The following is a 4,926-nucleotide window of genomic DNA, read 5'->3' as shown; positions in this document are numbered from 1 at the left end:
TAAGAAAGACTTTTGTGCAAAATTCAAACCGTAATTCGAGGAAAACTTATTCCTAGTGAAGGGTTCTACTTTTTTTAACTTCATATACGTATACGTTCATTTATTAATAGCATAATGTTGGGTCTCACTGGGATAAAGATAGTAATAACAGAAAATGCTTGTTTCGCTGTTTCACGCAAAGCTGCGCAAGACCACTTGCGCATAGCCATCCCTAATATTGAACTGATAGATTAAAGGGAAGGCAGCAAGTCAAAAGCATCCACCTCCACCTCTTGGGCCACTATTGTCTGATCGATTAGTTGGATTTGACCGATATTTTTATACTACACCCATGACCCCAGAAGGTGGAACGTGTTTTTCCAGCAACGGGATGCAAACCATAGATCTTCATAATCGTAGTCCGCGAACAGAAAAACTTACTTCTGCTAAATAAGCCCACATATACTCGCACAAGTGCTTAATATGGCAGCAAAACATTTTTCCACAGGTGTACGAGATTATTTATAATCTGCTTGCGTTTGTGACGTAAGATTGACTTTATTTTCTTGAACTTCTAACGAAACATAAATTATAGTACGCAGTTTAAAGAATAAGGTTTATCAGCAGTATATCTCAGCATTATATATATAAGCTGATATCAATAAGTGGAACATAAATTTCGTGGTGTTTATTAAAACTATTATACTTAGTAATTTTCGGTAAAGTTAAAAGATCTTCCTAATAGATAGAGGGAGAGAACCTGTTAAGTCCTTGTGCATTTTACACATGGCCCGGCATGGCCAGGTGGTTAGGGCGCTCGACCCGCAATCTGCGGGTCGCGAGTTCGAATCCCCGTCACACCAAACATGCTCGCCCTTTCAGCCGTGGGGGCGTTATAATGTGACGGTCAATCCTACTATTCGTTGGAAAAAAGAGTAGCCCAAGAGTTGGCGGTGGGTGTTGATGACTAGCTGCCTTCCCTCTAGTCTTACACTGCTAAATTAGGGACGGCTAGCGCAGCTAGCCCTCGTGTAGCTTTGCGCGAAATTCAAAACAAACAAACAAGCATTTTGCACAGTCCCGAAACATTGTTAGTTGTGATATACTTCACATGTAAGATTTAAATGTATAGACTGGAAAACTAAATAAGATAGTAACCACTAGAGGGTGTATATAAAATGTATTATTGTTTTTTAGAGCAAACTACATGATGGGATATCTGCGCTATGGCCACCATGGGAAATCGAGCCCAGCAGTTAGCGCTGTAAGTCCTTAAAGTTACCGCTGACCCAACGAGAGGACCATTTTCTAATTAACCACATCTTCAAAAAATGTTTTGAGTTTAATGAGTATCTGTTTCGAACAGCACGAGGCAATGGGAAACACAAAGTAGGCTTAATTCGTACTTTCCGATGTAACCTAGCGTTTTCTTTTATATCAGTTTTTGTTTTTATTTTCTACATTTTAGGTTTTAAAACTGTTTGTTTGTAATTAAGCACGACTTCACAATGGGCTATCTGTGCTCTGCCCACCACGGGTATCGAAACCCGGATTCTAGCGATGTAAGTCCGCAGACATACCGCTGTGCCACTGGGGGAGCGTTTAAAAACTGACTTGTAGGTTAGTATTAGAATAACTATAAATCAACAAATATCTATGCAAATTTTGAACTGTACAGAGAAATAGAAAATAAACTAATTCAAGAATATATTACAGTGTTTAAAGCTCTTTCCAATGTTTATACTTAATGTTAATAAAAAGATGACGTGAAAGACGATTAAATAAGTTTATTGTATATATATATATGTGTTTACTGCATACAAAATACATAGAATCGGTGATAAAATACATATTATGTTTGCAGAAATTTTCCAATCGTGAAACTTTAACATGATTATTATTTTAAATTAAAATATACGCATTTCTATGAGTTTAACCGTGAAACTTGCACTGAAAGGTTGTAATTCAAATGGCATTTTTTTGTAATGGCCATTCGGTGTTAGTCTATGGGCTTAACGGTGGATGACAAAATGTATCTCAAAGATCACACTACTCTTAATGTCATATGACGGCTTCGGTAAATTTTATTCTCAGCATTTTTATGGATGAATGCAAAAATAGCAGTATTTTACATGCGTTATATTCCTAGAGAACTATCCATGACGCTATAGGTAGTCTTTGTGCTCAAAGCATAAATTCCAAGTTAGGTCCTGTCGGAAGCTCATATTTCCCTGTCACCAAAAAAATACGACCACGTGACAAACCTTCTATACAATAAAGAGTAGAAGATGAAGACAAAAACGGAAGTTGCCCGAAATGAGTGTACCTTTTTCAATACAGAAAATCACATGTGCCAGCTTCACAGAAGACGTACTATAACTAAGTACAAAGTAATGTGTAAAGGGTCGAGATGTTCTCCTGATAGGAACATCACAATCTCATATAGACGTCTGTGTCAGAAGAGCTCTGACTAATTACTCAAACCCTACGCGGTATTATAAAGATCCGGGAATAGTCTCAGCCAGTCCACGAGTCTACTCACTAATGGACACCACTAGGTTCTTGTCTGGTACCGATGAATGGAGTTAAGGCATTAAAGGAGTACAGCGGAAATGGACAGGAAACCCAATGAGATACTTCACTCTGTTTTGCTGCAAGCTGCTCGTGAAGAGTTGTAGTGGTCAAGGCACTTAGCAGTCGGACGGAGGTCATCTGATCGTCCGGACAAGATCCACGTTTGTATGATAAAACAAGAGGCTCCGATGAACCGAATATCTTATTTTGATGTGTTGACATTTTACACGGAGAGATGGATTAGTGGGCTCTAGCACCTTTGGTAGAGATAGAGGGAGTTTTCTGTTTATTATGGTACCACTTGCAATATATACAGAAATAGTTTGATGTGTATTTTATATTCGGTAATTGAGAGAGAAAGATACGTTTAATCGAAAAACGATTTTAGAATAATATTTTATTTTTATATGTGGCCAGCAATTAATGTCTTTCAGGACTTATAACGCTAAAATTCAAGGTTCGATATCCGCGATGACACAGCGCAGATAATCCATTGTATAACAAACAAACAAAGCCCAATTTATTTTATTTCTCAAATTTTCTAATTATATTAGCTTATGGATGGTGCCTCCCAGTGGCACAGCGGTATGTCTGCGGACCTATAACGCTAATATTCAAGGTTCGATATCCGCGATGACACAGCGCAGATAATTGCTTTTATTTCTCAAATTTTCTAATTATATTAGCTTATGGATGGCGCCTCCCAGTGGCACAGCGGAATGTCTGCGGACTTACAACGCTAGGATCCGGGTTTCGATACCCGTGATGAGCAGAGCACAGATCGCCCTTTGTATAGCTTTGTGCTTAACTACAAACAAACAAACAAGCTTGTGGATGAAAACACTTTTTTTTTAAGGGAAAAGAAAGGAGGTTCACAATTCCAAAGATTTTGTTAAGGGTAAACCAATTTTTATTCCCAGTTATAACTCTGCATTTTCTATGTCAGTCATTTGACTATTTGAAAAAGTGTAAACAAAGTAGTAGAAAAATTCGTTGGACAAACTATGTTACCATGGCAACGTTCGCGAATGTCGCAGCTGCAAAGCGGTTCAATAGGAATTCTACATATGAGTAACTTAACGGAACATTTGGACAGTTGTTTACAGCAACCTAATAGTAAAGAAATGATATGTTATGTTAAGGAGTGAGAGGTATTAGAAAGAAAAATCTCAACCTGTCCCCTCCCCTCCCCTCGCCCAAGCTTCGTCTTTTGGGTTCTCAACCGGAAATAGAGATAGAAGAAAAAAAAGAGAGGCGGACAGAAGACTTAACAAATGACAAATACACAGCCTCGCTATTTAATACGGAAAATTAATGATACGTCAAGAGTAAGTAAAATACAAGGAGGGTTGTTACATCAGTGAAGATTGGAAATATGTATCGCTATCGTCTGTGCTATGAAAGCCGCTGATGGTGAGAGACAAATTTGTGAGACTCTTTAGCATAGCTACCCCAGACGCTCGAAGGGTCCAGCCCCACGCCTCCACTTTGGCCAGACGTACTAACAATGGAGCATGTTGAGTGCCGTAGAAGCCTCATAGGTGACCCCGAAAAACTGATAAAACGTTCACATTTGACTTCACAAAGATGGCGACGAACAGTTTTTGTTTTGCTCATGTACGCGAATGTTTTGGAATACACTGTATGTATATATATGTATATATATATATATTTATTTATAAAGTAATGCTTGTCTGTATGTAGTTAAGCACAAAGCTACATAATGGGCTATCTGTACTCTGTCCACTACAGGTATCGAAACCCGGATTCTAGTGTTGTAAGTCCGCAGACATACCGCTGTGTCACTGGGGGGCTATAAAGTAATGAAATATATTTGTCTCGATTTATTTGACATGGTTTAGCATTAAATTGGATACTGTGCCCCATAGACATGCAAGCGAACGACTTATGTACGACTACTCTATAGTTATAGTTTGATTTACATCTTAAGCCTAAAACAAATTTATATCATATATCAGCCTTTTCTTATCACCCTTATTTTGCTATATTTGATAAATCATGAGCTCAATTACTATTTCTTCGGATCAAAAAGCTAGCAAATATATTTAGCTTTTGAATGTAGTTGATGTTGTTTTAGCGCAAAGCTACACAATGGTCCATGTATAACATTCTCTCCACTGCGGGGATATTGAACCTCGTATTTTAGTGTTGTAAGTCGATAAACTTACCGCTGATCCACCGGATGTGATCTATTACCATTAACGTATGCTCTTTTTCAGACTGATTTGGGAATGAAAGGTCAAACCTTTGTTTAAGCTTCCCACGAACCCAGTTATGTCTTGGCAGACAAATATAACACCCCAAAATCAGGAAAAAATAATGAATTGCGGAACCCAGGGCAAATTTTGTATG

The sequence above is a fragment of the Limulus polyphemus genome, unplaced genomic scaffold (assembly GCF_000517525.1).
Source record: "Limulus polyphemus unplaced genomic scaffold, Limulus_polyphemus-2.1.2 Scaffold3917, whole genome shotgun sequence".
Classification (NCBI taxonomy): Eukaryota; Metazoa; Arthropoda; class Merostomata; order Xiphosura; family Limulidae; genus Limulus; species Limulus polyphemus.
Note: the sequence above shows the minus strand (reverse complement) of the source record.